Genomic DNA, 17,144 nt, shown 5'->3' with positions numbered 1-17,144 from the left:
CTTAAGAAAATGACACTAATTGAAGTATTCTCTTCATTTATCCATATTTGTCTGTTGTGTAATTTCACGTGTTGATAAATGATCAGCCAATGTCAACAGTGAAGAAAGATTATTCGCATATATATGAATTGAGCCAAAGCTAATTATGTCGAAATGAAAAACTCAGCTATTTCTATACCAATGTTTTCAGAAGATAGTTAAAAATGAAGAAAAACCTTCAGATAAAGACAATTCATTAAGACAAATCTATTCCTGCTCTTTTCCCTAAAGTCAATTTAAAAACAAAAAAACAACAAAAAAAGGAAAATCAGAGAAGAAAGTTCACTCCTCAGTGAAATGACAGTCACAACTATTCGTTATTTTTTAAAATGTTGTAGACAGTGAAATTTAGGCAAAGCTTTGTAGATAGCTAGAAAAAACACACATTTCCACAGACATTGACGGCAAGTCTGTGTGCAAGGCAGCTGGAGAGCCCAGCTATCAAGGTCTTACATGAATCAACAAAATCTTGAACCCAGGACAATACAGGAGGTTCTCCATCACCTTTTCACATCGCAGAATGACGAATGGGGACTAATTTGCAGCAGACAACATCGGTTGCCTCCTTAACGACCATTTTCAACCTCCTCTCCTTTTGAAAAACTTTTAAAGATTCTGAAATATAGCTAGATATATGTACACAATTCTTACCTGGCAACTGTAAAATCCAGTCAGCTAAAGATCAGTAAGTCCTAAATCCCCCTAACACTTTTTAACATTTTGGAATTCATTCTGAGCTAAACATACCTGAGTTAAGAGTCCATGGCAAACGTGATATGAATGTGTTCTTGGGCAACAGGCTTAACCGTCCAAGCTTTAGTAAAGAAAACACGCAGAGATCAACAAAAGGGAAACACAGATCATGAAGCAAGTAAAAGAAACGCATGATTAAAACCAAAACAAAACAGAGGGCAAGCCAGATTGATTTAAATTCCCAAAGAGATAACTTCCTTGCCGTCAAAAAACTACCTATTTTGCCAAAGCAGGACGACTTTCAGCCAGAATTTAAGAGCTTTCTGGAACTGGTGTCTTCCTCCTCATGTACACAGTCTTTCTCAAGCATTCAGTCGCATACTCAGGGATGTGGGTCTGATGGAAGCTCTTCCAATGCATACTGAGTTTTTACTTTGGGCTCTATTTCTTCCATCACTTTAAAGGCACTCTCTCTGGTACCACATGGCTCTTCCTCTCATTTCTTTCAGGTTTACACTCGTTCCTCAAGTCATCAGAAAGTGCTTACTTCATCATGCTACATAAATGAATAACCATCACACGATCCTTTCACTCTATGTTAAATTTTCTTTATAGAATATTTCTGACAGTAATTCTACACATAAATGTAAGCTTCGTGAGATCACGATCTTTGTCTTATTCGTAGATGTATCACAAGCACTATTTACTTCCCTCTCTGAGAAAAATTATTTTAAGCAGAAATAATTATACATGTGATTCATTTATAAAAATAATGTGACTACTAAAGAATCTGAGGTACTAAAATGCTGATAAAAGAGACCATGTTGAATGACTTGATTAAGCAAAAACAAATCATATTTTGGAGGGCAATATTTGAAGAGTGATTTTATTACTTTTGTTTATAACATAGAAGAACAGAAAAAGTGATGAAATTACTGTGATAGAGTGACTGATTTTACAAAAAAATAAAGTTTTATTATTAGAGGGAAGAAAATTGCCAAAAGAAGACATCTTTGATGTAATTTATCATAAAGACAGAGATGAATACTGGAAAGGGTGAGAAAGAATGTACTTCAAAAGAATGAGGTAAGATTTTTCCTAATGGATTAAATGCATTTACTTGATATTCTTGAAAAAATTGTCAAGTTCACTTTATGCTGTCAGTCAAGTCTTGATTATTTATGTTATTGTAAGAATACATCAAACACATAAAGGCAAAATTTAATGTGGTAGTAGTTGCGTTTATAATTGATGCAGAGTGACTGGAGGAAAGTCGGCCCATGATGAGTAATGGGGCAGAGATAATTCATCACTTAGATAGTAGAGACTGGTTGTTTGAAGAAAATCCTCAATCCCCAGTCTTCATTATTGAGGCATAATCAGAAGTTGGTTAATTTAGATGATCTAATGTCTACATTTTAATTCATACCAAAATATCTGTACTCTTCAGTGCCAGGCACAATCATTGGTAAGAAGGTGATCTACAGCCTGCACTGTCAGTAGAGTCTTATGAGTGAAAGAAAACAATTAGCTAGTTACTCAAATAATTGTTGGGGGCATTCTGAGATACTAACCACCAGTGCCTATACCAATACATTTCTGACTGAAATTGAGTATAAGATGCATTCATTTCAACAAATATTTTAAAATCTGCTTCCTACATGCATTATTTAAAATTTTGAACACACCCAAACCAACTAATACTCAATGAGCTCATCCTGGGTGAAATTACTACATTAATTAGAGAACAGGATAAAAGAAACAAAAAAATCAAAGTTATCTCAAGAAGAGTCAATGAATTAATTTTATAAAGAGAGAAAACTGCATGAAATTATATGTGCTTTTCCCAACGTATTTATGGAAGTGGTTATAGACACATTATTTTTATTCTCTTTCTGTTAGGTAGTAATGTGGGCGTTTTGTGAAAAGCTTTTTACTTACTGTTATTCATTTTTATTTTTAAGCACAACCAGTTTCTAAAGAGAGCTCTGAGGTCATCAACTCATATATATTTAGAAGTTATTCTAGACTATTTAATACTTAGTAAGGTATTAGAATATATACTTTTAATTCAGAATGTATTTTTGCTGTGCAGAATGGAATTAATATATTAAAACAATTACTGGCTACAATGGCAAACAGAGTATTATTGAGAATGCTTAATTTTCTCTTAACCATACTGTGAACAAAGGTTATTGATCACCTTTCCAAAGTTACCAGTTATATCTGTTTTACTTGATTGTCCTGCTTAGCACAGATGCATGTTCCAGGATATTCTATTTTAAAAATAAATAATTGCCATTGATCTCATGCTCCCCCAGGCATTCGTAGGCACAGCCAAGTTCTAGCATCTGGAGAAGCGAGCCCGGGAGCAAAGCCCAGGAAGCCTGTGTAGTTGCCTGATAGAGAGCTTAACGCAAAAGCAGTTTGCAGTCTGGACTTCAGTTGCATATTTCACACTGTTTCTTTAACATCACCTCAGCATATTCTTAATAATGATCTTTCAAAATACTACATTAAAAACATAGTTGGAGAAGCAGTGATTTCAAGTGTGCACACTTGGTACACACTTATGCTTTGTGTATTTCTCAGCATGTATGTCACACCTCAATGAATGGTTTATTTAAAAATGAGGGGTCAAAAAGGCTTTTTATTATACCTAAGAATATGAAAGTAAAATTCAGACAATTAAATAAAATCAGGGGGATAAATCAAGAGAGAAAATATATAAGTCTAATTTATGTTCATGATAAAGAATTGATGGATAATGTCTAAACTTATAAAGACTGTTTTTAGTAAAATAGTTAATTTATAGTACAAGCCTTTCTAAGTTTTAAAGTCATAATAAAATCACATAATTAAGAAAATATAATGGAAAACATTTAAATAACATATAGAATTAGAAATTCTAACATATAACACAATAACAAGATAAATAATTAGTATTACACTTATCTATTATATTTACATATGGATATGGGTGTGGACTAAACTCACATATTTAAAGAAAAATGACTATCTGATTTAATAACAAAATAAAACAATTATATAAAATAAAGAAACCTAAAATAAAGGCATTTCGTAAGACTGAAGAAAAGAGGAAATGAAAATATATAATATACAAAAGTGAACAAAAATCAGTTGTCAGGGATCCTAATTTTCTATCAGAGACATTTAAATGCAGCTGGGAATTATTAAATAATGTATATTAATATAATTCTTTAAATAGCTAATTCATAATGAAGATATACCAAGGAAGTTATGCTGCAAATAACTTAGCATCAGCATTTACAATGAAAACAGACAAAGAATATGAAGAAAATGGACATAAACAACAAAGTCATATATTGAATTAACTACTGATAAACTTTTCAGAAATGGAACATCATAATTCTTGGCATTACAGCATGGAGACGGAAAAGTTTACACTTTCTCTTAGCATAGTTTTCCTGTAATATGGCATGAACCAGACCACTGGATTGCTAAAACATTTTTCTGTGGGATTTAACTCCAGTTCATATCAAGTAATCAAACTTGTCTCACTTCCTACCTCCCACCACATTAATCTCACCCTCTCTAAAACAAATCCTCCCAAAGTCTTCTTGCTCATTTCTAAGTAATAATTATCAGGATTATTTAGACAAAAATCTGCATGAAAGAAAAGTACATCTTAACTGGGAAAAAATAAAATAGGCTGCAAAATAGAAAATATATGCAACATAAAATACATAGCAAAACATCAACACTGGAATTCTTATTTCCTGTTTTGAGGTGTAAGTAATATGATAAAGGCTATATTGATTTAAATAAACCTTGGAAAAACACACTTTAGAATGTACAAAGTAACCAGGGTAAACAGAATTCATTTCAAATGCAAAAAATTGTATGTTTTATGATGGATAAATGACTGCTAGGTAACTATGGAATTAAAACATAATTATACTTTGACATGTGATGAATAATGGAAGTTTTACCAAACTATACAGTGTTCACATATGGTTGTATTTGACGCCTTTAAATATCTCCCAAAAGATCTATGTCAAAAGACACTGCAATTCAGGAGACAACAGGCAGCTTAATCCATTATTATTTAGCTCTTCCACATTTATAATCGAAATATTCATAGTTTTGCAATTTGAACCAATTTAGGGTTAATCTACTCTCCTTCTCACAAGTTATGCCTTTCTCCCTGGCTGCTATTAACACAACAAACAATGAATATTTGTAGAAGGAAGGAAGGAAGGGATGGCAGCTAAGTATTTAAATAGTTTTCACACCTTATCTTGAATTTTCTCTTGCAAGCATGTAGTTATTTTAAATGCCTCTGTCACTTGGATTGCTCATCTCTTACCATTTGCACTGTTAACTTTTAAATGCTCTTTAGGATTGAAGTTCACAATTTTTGTGGAGCATTTACCATGAACTCTGGACTGTGTGAAGTTCAGTGCTTTAAAGATAAATAGCATGTTTTCTATTACTGTGAAAAATCCTCCTGGGGTTGTTTTATACAACATGGACTGCTGTTAGGTGATTATTTTCTGTGATGTTTACACTACATTAATGCAAACAAGATTATGTCTGCTATTTTAGCATCTGCTTTAAATGACTGACTCATTAAAATTTCCAACAACTGATAACATCACATCCAGATCATTTTCCACTGACTTGTTGTTAATCATATCTCTCATCTATTATCACGTAATCTTGTTTTAAAAAGCTTTTAAAAATCTTTACTAAATTTTAAGGATTTTATTTTATCCAGCATTATGTTCTTGAGATATTTTAAATCCAATTGTGTAAACTTAATAACATAATATTATTTACCCTTTCAGTTTTCTGTTACAAAAAAAAATTAAGTATGCATTAAATGTCTTCATCCAATGCATTATTAAAAGTTTTAGAATTGGCAAAAATATAAACCTTCGCCCTTCCACTAAATAGCTGCATCTTTTTGAGCCCTGCACCAACATGCCAGGGAAGGGACTGATATTAATGATTGAATAATGTGCAGCGTTTGCAACAGTAATTTATAAGAATGAATTTCACTGTATCTGTAAAATTGGACATTAAATAATTTTTAAATGTATACTTTAAGACTTTCCCCAGTTTATGAGCCTTACAGTCATTAAAAGATGAGCAGTTTTGAATAGTATTCACTTTCATCCCAGGTGTTTTTTGTTTTCTCTTTAGTTTCCATAGACCAGTGACTTATTTTTTGTTAGTAGTGTTTTTGATAATTGTTCCTGAATTTTCCTAGTAACTGATAAATTCTCCTATTATTCATTTTTGAGCAATAGCATTTCTTGGGTTCTTCTTGAGTTATTATATTTGTCAGTTCAGGATGTTTATTTGGTTCTTTTGTAAAGATCCCAGCTGTCTACCAGAATTCTCTATATTCTTTTTGTCATATGTGAATATATTAAGCACAGTCATTTTCAAGTCTGAATGATAACTCCATTATCGAATCCCTTATTGGTTTGTTAGTAGTGTCCATTTCTTTTCTTGGATTTATTTCATATTGCCTGTGTCCATGTATGCTTGTTTATTTCCATGTTTTCTATTTAATCTATGACATTGTATATGAGAAAAATATCTTGAAATCACTTGACACTAGCAGGGCTATGTTATAGTTCTTCAGTGATGATATGTGATTGCTATGTAAATTTCCTCAGCCCAATTAGAAATTTAGATATTTTGAATTTAGTTATCAGTCCATGTAAGAGCTGGTCTTTTTCTTTCTTTGTTTTTCTTTAATATAAGCATTTAGTATTTTTCTCTACCATTTTAGGAATACCTGAATCAGAGCAAACATTTGAACCCAAGAATAAAGATTGGCCACACCCCATTACTATTTCCTTGGCCATCTGCTGTAAATCAAATGTCATATTAGTGCTAGGACTTCTCTTAACCTACAGTTCTTTTAGTATCTAGAAGAGGTGCACAACTCTCATATGGGAAACCATCACTGAATTTCTTATTCAGGTCTTTTATATAGACACTAGGAAGCCAACATACAGAAAATGTAGATTCATCTATCTCAAACCTAACATCAAACAATTTTTTTAAATGTTCAGAAGACAGATATTGAAAAAGTGGAGAATGCTGAAGCGAACCCAGAAAAATTGGTTATATATTCTTCAATTACCTGAAAATTCAGGCCAAGTTCTAAAGGAATATTTGAACAGATAGTCTAATGGAAGTCATTTCGCAGCCAACAATACAACATATTCATATCACCTATAAGAACGGGGCATCTTAAAATTAGTGTTGAGGGCTACATATTGAGGAAGCCATGTACACTAATGCAGCTCACAAAAGTAATGTCGCTATTTTCAATTAGATTCCTTGCAAAACACATCAGATATTCCAGCCTCTCTTTCTTATTTGCCTTTGTGGTGGCCGAATGGTCTTTTGGACTTCTTTCAAAAATTATTCCGATTGGATATGACTGTTCTTTAATTCGTTTAGATGCAGTTTTATGTAATAGAGTAGGCTGCTTCAAATTCAGGTTTCTGGCTTGGTCATTGAATTTTCATCTAAAAGATCTTTTAGCTACTTTATTGTGTCTTTCACGAAAGAGCTCTCTCGTGCCTACCATGCTTTGCTTTTATTTCTTCTTGCGGTTCTTCCACAGCCTCCGTGCTCCACTTTTCCATCAAGAGGAAGACAGTGTTATTGAGGGTTTGGGGAGACAGTGCAAATGCTCTAGTTTCTTGGAGAAGCTCTATTGAGTAAAATGTTCACACACACACACAAAAACTTAGTTGGGCTCCAGTTAACGTGCTAAACAGTTTTTTAAACACTGGATTAGATATTTTGAATATTTTGGAGACAATCAAGGTAGTCTCAGTTCAGATTTACATAGGAAATTCATCAAGGGAAGCAACCTCAGGAGTGGTCCATACTCCTCTTGTGGGAGACGAGAAGATTAAGACCCCAAGAGAAGATAAAACCTGCCCAAAGTGTCAGTGTGCTCAGGGCTGCCTGCTAGACTCCCTGTACCGTAACACTAACTCACACACCAGGAATTTGATCAAATCAAGATCTATTATAAACACTTGGAGATTGAGTTTCAACATTTGCCTCTCACCCCGTGACAAATGTCCCTGCTGCCCAGCTTGCCTGGAGGGCTTGTCTGGAGAAGGCATTGCATGGAGTGAGCCAGGGAAACAAGACCAGCTACCATAGAGCCCAGCTGGACAGTGGGAAAGACCTGTCAACTTTCTGGCTGAGAGCTGCCTTTCCACTACAAACACCATGCTATCTAACAGAACTTTCTATGAAAATTAAAATGTTGTACATTGATGCTGTCCAATATAGTACAATATAGTTGCATGCGTCTGTTGAACACTTAAAATATGGCTAGTGAAACTGAGAAAATTTAATTTTATTTGAGTATAGTTAATTTAAATACACATTTAAATAGCCATATTGTATACAGCAGTTCCACAGTTACTGGCATGTAAAAAAATGATGTAAATATAGTGAGTTTTATGAGTAGTTTACAAATATTTTTGAAAACAAAATGAAAAAGCATATGGTTTTATGAATTCAAATTAACACAGCTTTACCTGGACATACTAAGAGTGGATAACTTTGGATGATGGGAATTACGGTGATTTTATTTTTGTGTGTAAAATTGGAATACGTTATTTGCATATATTATGGACATTTTTAGTTGAAGAATGATTACTAGTTTCTTTTAATGGAATGAAAGATACGATTATTATAAAAGATGACTGTCAAGACTCTGACTGAATGGTTAGATGGTTCAAATGAGTATGACAATTCAAATTATAATTCCAAAACTCTAATCATAGGTATGTCTCAGTGATAGAAATTTCAAGTCTACAGGAGGAGCTGGCAGAATAATAACTTTTATATGGATGTTTTGAATTTAAAATGACTCAGCCATTAAGAAACGCAAAGCGCTGATTATCACTCCAGACTGGTACACCACAGCCATGGGTGCGCCAGTGAATTCCGAAGAATGGTAGTTACTAATACAGTTGACCCTTGAACAACATGTGGTACCCAAACCAGAAGATGCTCAAGCCCCACACTCAGCCCTCCATTTCTGTGGTTCTGTATCCACGGATTCAAACAACCATAAACTGTGTAGTACTACATTTATTGAAAAAAAAAATTGTACATGAGAGGACCCACACAGTTCAAACCCATGTTGTCCAAGGGTCAACTGTGTATGTCTTAGACACTGATCCAAATTCTTTATCTAGTTTGTCTCTAAGGCAGGTATATTACTGCCCTTTTTCTATAGATGAGGAAACTGAGGGGGTTAATAAACTTGCCAAAGGTCACAGATATGAAACTGGGATTTAAATGCAGAGAGCCTAGTTAACTTTAAGAGCTCACACTTCTAACCACTATGCTATATAACCTCGCATACATACTAACCAACATATGTGTCTACATATGTTATATAACCTCACACATGAAGGCTCTACACAGGAAAAAAAAAAAAGGGCAGTGTGACAAAGGGAGGGATTTATGCAGGGAAAAAGGAGGAAACAAAGAAAGTTAGTTGGAGTTTGTATGAGAATTTAGACGCACACATGTTAAATGAGAATAAGAAAGCGTGAAAATAGTAGGTGTTAAAATTACAAGGCCACATATTGAACTGATACATCCTGGCATGTTGATAAACCCACGGAAAAAGACCTGTATTATATTTTAGGATTAACTAGGATTCGTATAGCAGTTAAGAAAAACGAGATAGCATACCCAAATATTTGCATAAGTAGGTGAAATTGAATGCAAAAATAATCAGTAAAAATAACATCTATGTATTGAAAACACATTCAAGGACACGTGCTATGCTTCACCAAACAAAAACAAGGCATCTCCATAATGTGAGCATCACAGAGGCACTTATTTAGTCTGTTAGTAAATAGTTACTAACTGCGGATGTCAATATTTATAGAATTTTCTTTTAATTTTTTAAATTTAAATTAATTTTCTTCTATGTGAAAATAAAAATTAAATTACAACATTCAAATGTTTAAAGCAGTACATTAGCATTGTTAAATTTTATGGACCAAAATATTCCAGATATCATACAAATTTAATTTTTTAGTTTTATAACAAAGAAAATGGTAAGTTATAAATTGTTTTTGGCAGATAGATGAGGATTTCAATATGTATTTTAGCCTTTTTTAGCAATTAAATAAATATGTGGAAGAAATCTGAGAATTTCTCATTAATATTTTAAACAGCGTGTCAGTTTTCTAAAGTCTGTTCAGACCCTGCCTTAAAAATCCTTGTCAAAGGATAGCAACATCTGACTCATCACAACATTGGTGTCAGTTGATTGTCTTTTCTTATTCAAGTTGTGATTTTCTTGTTTCTTTTTATGGCAGACGAGTTTTTTTTAATCATATCTTAGACATCTGGTCGACTGTGATAGGACTCCCTTAGTTCTATTTAAACATTTTATATTAGCAGATGGTCACCCTGCTCAGGTTCATCATGTCAGTCTTGGCCTGGTTTGGGAGCTGTGGTGGCAATGGCAGTGTCATTTTCAGAATCTTTATGGTGCTATCTTGGTCTGTTTAGCTTATCTGGTGCCACCGGTCCTTGCTGATGCTGCCTGAGGGGGCGATAGAGGTTTGTTCATATTGGATGATAGGGTGTCTCTAAGCAGGGCTGGTAATGGTGGGATCTCCCTGCAGGTTCCCCATCAACACACACACAGATGTCCTGGTGGCATGTCTTGAGCAGAAGACGAGAGGGTCAGAATGGCAGGAACAAAGAGGCTTTCTAGCCCAGGCCATTCACCGTGGCTGGGTCTCTGCTGCCGTGGCCCACCTGCCTTTGCACATGTCAGTAAGGAGGGAAGGAAAGTGCCATTCCTGGCTGCTTATTGGTGGTGGGGTTCCCAACTCATTCCTCTTGTCACGGTGTCAGACAGGTTAGGCAGGACTAATGTTGTCAGGGGAACTCAGATTTGATCCTGGAATGGAATGAACAGAAACGGAATGATTCCATTATCTAAGCTGCCTTCTGTTAGGGATCAGAAAGCACTGCATCTGGGTGGTCTTCCTAATTGGAGTTGGGGAGAGCTCAAGATGCCTCACTGTGGTGCTGCTCCTCTGGTCTTGGCATCTCAGACTAGCTCACATCTTTTATCTAGCTTTTCAGATTTTTTTTTTGTATAATACAGATATTTTAACAAGACCTTTAGCATTACAGAAGTTCAGTTTTTGTATTATGATTATAAGGAGACTGAATGCCATAATGTAAAAGATGTATTTCTGTCTCTAGGTAACATTTTTTAACAAAAGAACACCCTAGTCTTTTTTCTGCTCATTGATTTTTCTTAACCCCAAAAATCTCCTCGTGTTCAGATTTTTCTTTTAGTTGTCTGTTGCATTTCCAGGGTTTATAGTTTTGCTTAATGGGGAGGTGCAGGGAAAAATAAATACACAATTTTGTACAGATTAAAAGTTTTTGGTAATAAAAATCATAGAATTTAACTTGGCCTTGTGATAGGTGAAGATTTCTTTAACAAAATTCAACAAAGCATCAAACTTGACCTGATTCATTAATTGAACTTAATTAAAATGAAGAACTTTTTATTGTTCAAAAATACCATATAGAGGATAAACAAGGAAAATCAACAGAATGGAAGAAAATGTTCATGATATCTATCTAGGGCATATTGCTGACATACAATTCACATCTGGAATGTATAATTAAACTCTACAAATACATGAGAAAAAAAATCAAAGAAAAAACCAACTGGAAAAAAATTGCAAAAGTAGCCAAGCACTTTGTAAAAGATAACCAAACAGGCAAAAAGCGTAAGAACATTTGCTCTACATCATCAGACAGCATGGATATGCAGATTGAAACCACAGTGAGTTACCACTAGAAACCAAGAGGAGCAGAGAAAATTAAAGAAATAAAAATTTCCAGTTTCTTTGAAAATGTGTGAACTTTAAACATTCTAAAATCACATTGGAATGTTTGGCTGAATTAAAACAGTTTCTCATTATTAATAAAAATTATACACCTTTTATTCTACAACCCAGCAGTTCTGTTTCTACATAAGTATACGAACAAGGCAAAGGAGTATATATGTGCAAAGAAAATCAAAAAACTAAAACAAAGAAACAAACAAGGAAAACTATTCACAGTTGCCAAAATCTAGAACTAATAACCAAAATATTCATGAGTAGTAAATAGGGTAAATCAATTATATTAAAATAATAGAATGTTTCACGGCAATTGAAAAATACTGACATATGAATATCAGTACATGAATCAAACAGGTTAATTTCACAGACATAGAAGTGACCAAAGGAAACCAAATGCAAAAAAATATGAGTCAATGTATGTGAAAAATACAAGAAAACATAAATAAAATTTATGCTGATAGAAGACAGAAAAGTACCTAATTCTGGGTGGTGAGTAATGGTTATAAAGTACCACAGTGGAATCTTGTGTCCTTGAAACACTCAATGTTCTGTATCTTTATCAGGCTGTCTCTAGTCAGATTATATTTATATTAATTTAAACTAATTAAATAATCTGAATTAATTAAAATAGTTAAGTTAATGTATTTTAAAATAAATTTAAATTAGATTAAAATTTATTATATGATCATATAGTTCATAGAAATAGCATTTCTGTTTATATTCAAAATTAATAACCGAAGTTTTATTTTTGGATAAGTCATAGATAACCTCAGGATGGATGTTTAACAGACTTTATCACAAGTATAATTATTACTTCAAAGTATTGGAGAAAACATTCTTGAAATTTTCATGAGGTAGGGATTACCAATGGAATTTTTTGGAATTATTTATCTTCTAAAATAGTAATTTTACATAGCTTGTTATAATTAATAAAATTCAACTTGTCCATAGTTAATTTTTTTTCCTGAGCTTTCAAGCAAGGAAATCATTATGATTTGAATTTAATTAAATATATGCTATTAAGTGCTCCACTGCTGAACACTTGATTCCCTTTGAGTTTTCTGCACTTTGCTGCTCTTGCCTTTCTATGAGTCATAAAACGTCTTCCAGACCCTCCTGCCCATTAATACATGAAATACTTTAATGTAATTAAAGCAATTAATTTTTTTGACAGGCTAGCTCAATGATGCATTTCCAATATATTAATTACTGTCATGATGAGGTTTGCAACGAAGGTTGAATACAACTATTCTCCATTGGACAAATCAAATCAACTCAAATAAATCACCAATCTAGTCTATTACTCTTTAGATTGAAAAAAATACATAAGATTATTAATCTAAGGAATTTTGACATTATCTAATCATATCCTAGATATCAGCAATTTGTTATAAATGTTGGAAGTATACCCCAGCAGGCTTTTCTTATTTAAAATCTATCCTTCTATATTTATGTGATATAAGAAGCTATAGATGTTTGTACAATCACATTATTTGTCCTTGGTTTTGGCCTTTTTCTTTGCAAAAATGAGTTGCTTCTGTATGTTTATATAAACACTCATTCCTGTTGCAATTTTGTAGCTTAGTAACATTTAAATATTTGATCTAGATGGGATATATTTTAGTGTAAGCGGTGAGGCTGGGTATTACTTTTCTCTTAATTGCACTGCAGGCATTGGATAATCTATGCCCCACGGTTTGAAATTATACTTTATCAAGTACTAAATTTCCATGTATTCCTGAGTATGGTTTGAATTTCTTTTTACTATGATTTGTCATTCTATTTCTGCAAATGTACAGCATGCTGGACATTATATGTAAATATCTGGTAGGAAAACATCACACTCTGTCACATTGAAATATTTGTCCAATCTCTTCTTAGTTTTTCATTGTCTAGATGAATTGTGACCATATTTTCCTCAGCTTTCAAAGATCTCATAATAGTTTTAATTGAAGTACTTTTGAATTTATAGGTTAATTCAGGGAGATGAAATCTTTATGACTGAGTTTTTCAATCCTAAATGATATTGCTTTCCTCTCATTTAAGCATTTTTAAATACTGAAATAAGATTCTACAATTGTTCAAACACAGGTCCTTAAAATTTAGTTATTTTATATTTATTCCTAGGTTACTCTCTTTTATTGCCTTCAGAAACTTATTTTCTGCCATGTTAGATTTTTCTGTTAAGACCTATAATTAGAACATTGGAAATGTAGTTAAATTTAGCATGGATTTGTTAGTAAAATCACTGAATCTTGAATACTGATTGTAACTTTCTTTCATTTCTCAGCTGGCATTGATGTTCATAACTTCTTCAGACCTCAGCACTCTTTCTAAGTCCCCCAAAATGCTTCCCAAATTGAATCATGACTTTAAATGCTTAAATTAAATAACGGGTTTATGGATGCTGCCTTTAGAATCATTATCTTAATGAGAGTGAATAACACCAATTTTATGACCCATTCATAGCCAAATCCTTCATTCCCTTTGCCATTACCATTGACATTTTCTTGTTTGTTTTCCTTTTTTATTACTTTCAAGCTATTTCTAGACAGTTTTGAGAAGGAGGTAGATAATCTATGAGTTCTCAGCACTGAAGTAAAATTATATTAAAAATATTATTTATTCTTACAGAATTATTCCTGTATTCATATACCAAGACAGTTACTTCACAAGCTTTAAAGACACTACCAGAAATTTCATTAAAATGTTGTCTATTGAGATCAGGATGCCGAAACTTAACTAATATTGACTAAGCCTACTGTTGGATCAAAACCCAGCGTACACACACAAAACAGTTCCTGGTTTTTCATTTGCAATATGCAGACTGACTGACTACTGGTGTTGTAGGCTACCTAATGCTCCCTATCTCCACACACCAACCCCCACAAGTATGTCCATGTCCTAATCCCTGGTCTTGTGAACCGGAATGTTACCTTCTATGGCAAAAGAGACTTTTTATGTGTGATTATAATTCTTTGGATGGGTTATCTAGAATTATCCTGGCTTAACACAGTGGGTTGATATAATCATGGGAATCTTCATGAGAGGGACTTGAGAGGAGTCAGAGCCAGGAGATTTGCTAATGTGATGATGGAAACACAGATTAGAGTGATGTACTTTGAAGATGGAGGGAGGGGGCACATGCCAGTAGAATGTATGTGGCCTCTAAGAGCTGGAAAAGGCAAGGGAACAAATTTTCTCTATAGAGGAACCAACCTGCCAACACCGTGACTTTAGCCCAGTGAATGATTTCTGGCTTCTGGCTTCCAAAACTGTAAAAGAATAAGTTTATGTTATTTTAAGTCACGAATTTTGTAGCAATTGTTAACAGTAGCAATAAGACACTAACATCAAACTCATGCAGTTTGATAAGATGAGTGGAGTCTCTAATGAGGTACAGATGACATAAATATCGTAGAAGTCATCAAGCATTTTGGTTCCAGAAATTACAGAACCACAATCTGAGTTCAGTGGGGCCAACTATCCTATGTAATTATTCTTCTGTCTTGGCCACTAACCTCTCCTTTTTTTAGATGCATACAACACTACTATTACATAAACCACTTTCATTTCCTATAGAATTTATTCTTAGGTTTACTGAAATTCCCTTGCAATTTCCTGCTCTACCACAGCATTTTACCCAACCCTTCACACACTACTATTTAGTAACACCCCCAAATGTGTAAATATTAGTAAGATACCATCAGGAAATCTACTCACATACATTAAAGCGAAATAAAATAGATTTTATTTATGATAATTATTTAAACATTAAAAAAAACCCAAAGGTAAATAACTGTCCATTAAAATGTACCTCCTTGAAGGTCATGAAAGTTATTATTTTACATTTGCTTTAGCAATACTATTGCTTTTAACACTTACATTGTTACTGAATCAAACTTGAGTCAGCTTGTCTGACACAGGCAGAGCCAGTCTACTGACACTGGGTTGTGGTGAAGGGAAGCACAGCATTTTCTGCAGGGCCGAGCAGGGAGAACAGGAGGCTTATGCTCAAAACACCTGCATTCCCTGATGCCTTTTAGGGAAGGGTTTTTAAAGACAAAGTGAGGGAGAAGGTCTTGAGGTATGTGATCAGTTCGTGCACAGTTCTAACTGGTGGGTGGTGAGACAACCATGTGAGGTCACAGGAGTCAGCATTATTAATCCTCAGGCTCCAGCCAGTCTGGGGGCCGTGTGCTAATGGCCAGCATGCAGTTAGGGTCCTCCACCTGGTGGGGTTTCTAGCATCTGGAAAACAGCTAGTGGATGTGCTCAGTACATTATCTATAGCCCGTGAGGAAGAACTACAAGTCCATAACTTTGTTTTATGATGAAGCTATTATCATTTTGACTTGTTCTCCTTTGTGTCTACATTTTCTCATTTTTCTGATTAAATTCCCTCTTTGGAATTCAGGGAAGGTTTAGGAGGCTAAAGCTTTTCTGCAAACAAGAGGCAGGGGACGTGCGTGAGGAAGGGTCTGTCCCCGGGAAGGCCTGCAGAGTCCTGCTTGGTTTCAATATCAACAATCCAACTGGAATTAGTTTCTGTATGTGATTTGAATTAGAGGACAAGAATTCAACTTTTAAATATGGTTACTCATTTGATGCAGTAACATTTATTGAGAACAAAATCAATATCCTACTGCTGCACAATACTATAGTGTTATATTTTATCATAAAACACAATAGGCTTTCAGATAACCGCTTCTCAGTTTAAGAGAAGTAATATTATCACTAATTTGAAGTCTCTTTGGCTCTATCCCTGATTTCAACCATTTTTTTCCTTTATTCTTTTATAAGTAACACCTAAGCTGAATTTTGCAGTTATCATTTCCTTTATTTTCATTAAAGTTTATCATACATGTTCAGTTATTTAAACAATATTATGCTTTTCAAGGTTTCTGACCTAACAGAGTCTGAGAACAGAATCTTACACATATTTAAAAATACATTTTTCAGTTAAAAGTTATGTAAAACACATACATATTTAAACACTTCCTTAATTAAAATAATAATAAAATGATGTTATTCACCTATCCTTATAAAGCTTTAGATTCAGAAGCATACATTAATATTTCAAGATCATTAAGTGACTAATAATGACTATTTTAATAATTAAAAAGGTGGTATAAATGTCACATAAAGAGGAAAATGACACGAAGTAATAATAACAAAATTCTTTTTTTGTGGTATACTGCGAATACAGCCATTAATTCCCCCTCCTCTTACTTTGCTGGTACTTTTTCAGTATGACACTATAGCTCCTCATAAAAAGGATGGAGTCTTTTTAATTGTCTGTTGAATCTGCACTTGACCATGTGACTTGCCTTGACTAATGGGATAATAGTTGATATGATGAAAGGAATGCCTTAAAATTTTTTTTGCTCATTTGAACTTGCTCTCTCTTGCTGATCTTGGGATCACTGATGCATCAGAAGAACCACTTAGAAGTCCCTAGGGGAGCCCAGTTCA

At 33.8% G+C, this 17,144-nt stretch overlaps 1 long non-coding RNA gene across 1 annotated transcript in view; it reads right to left on the bottom strand.

Moving 5' to 3' along the window:
• Positions 1-763: 763 nt before the first annotated feature.
• Positions 764-17,144, bottom strand: part of LOC135318758 (uncharacterized) — a 65,398-nt gene continuing 49,017 nt past the window's right edge. Inside the window, exons 2-3 of the long non-coding RNA XR_010377079.1 lie at positions 14,889-14,944; positions 764-853 (exon numbers count right to left, since the gene is read on the bottom strand). This is a non-coding gene — a long non-coding RNA (uncharacterized LOC135318758). The remainder of the gene's footprint in view (positions 854-14,888; positions 14,945-17,144) is intronic.

The sequence above is a fragment of the Camelus dromedarius genome, chromosome 21, assembly GCF_036321535.1.
Source record: "Camelus dromedarius isolate mCamDro1 chromosome 21, mCamDro1.pat, whole genome shotgun sequence".
In the NCBI taxonomy this organism is placed as follows: Eukaryota; Metazoa; Chordata; class Mammalia; order Artiodactyla; family Camelidae; genus Camelus; species Camelus dromedarius.
The sequence above is the reverse complement of the archived record's forward strand: the minus strand, read 5'-3'. Positions and strand labels throughout refer to the sequence as shown.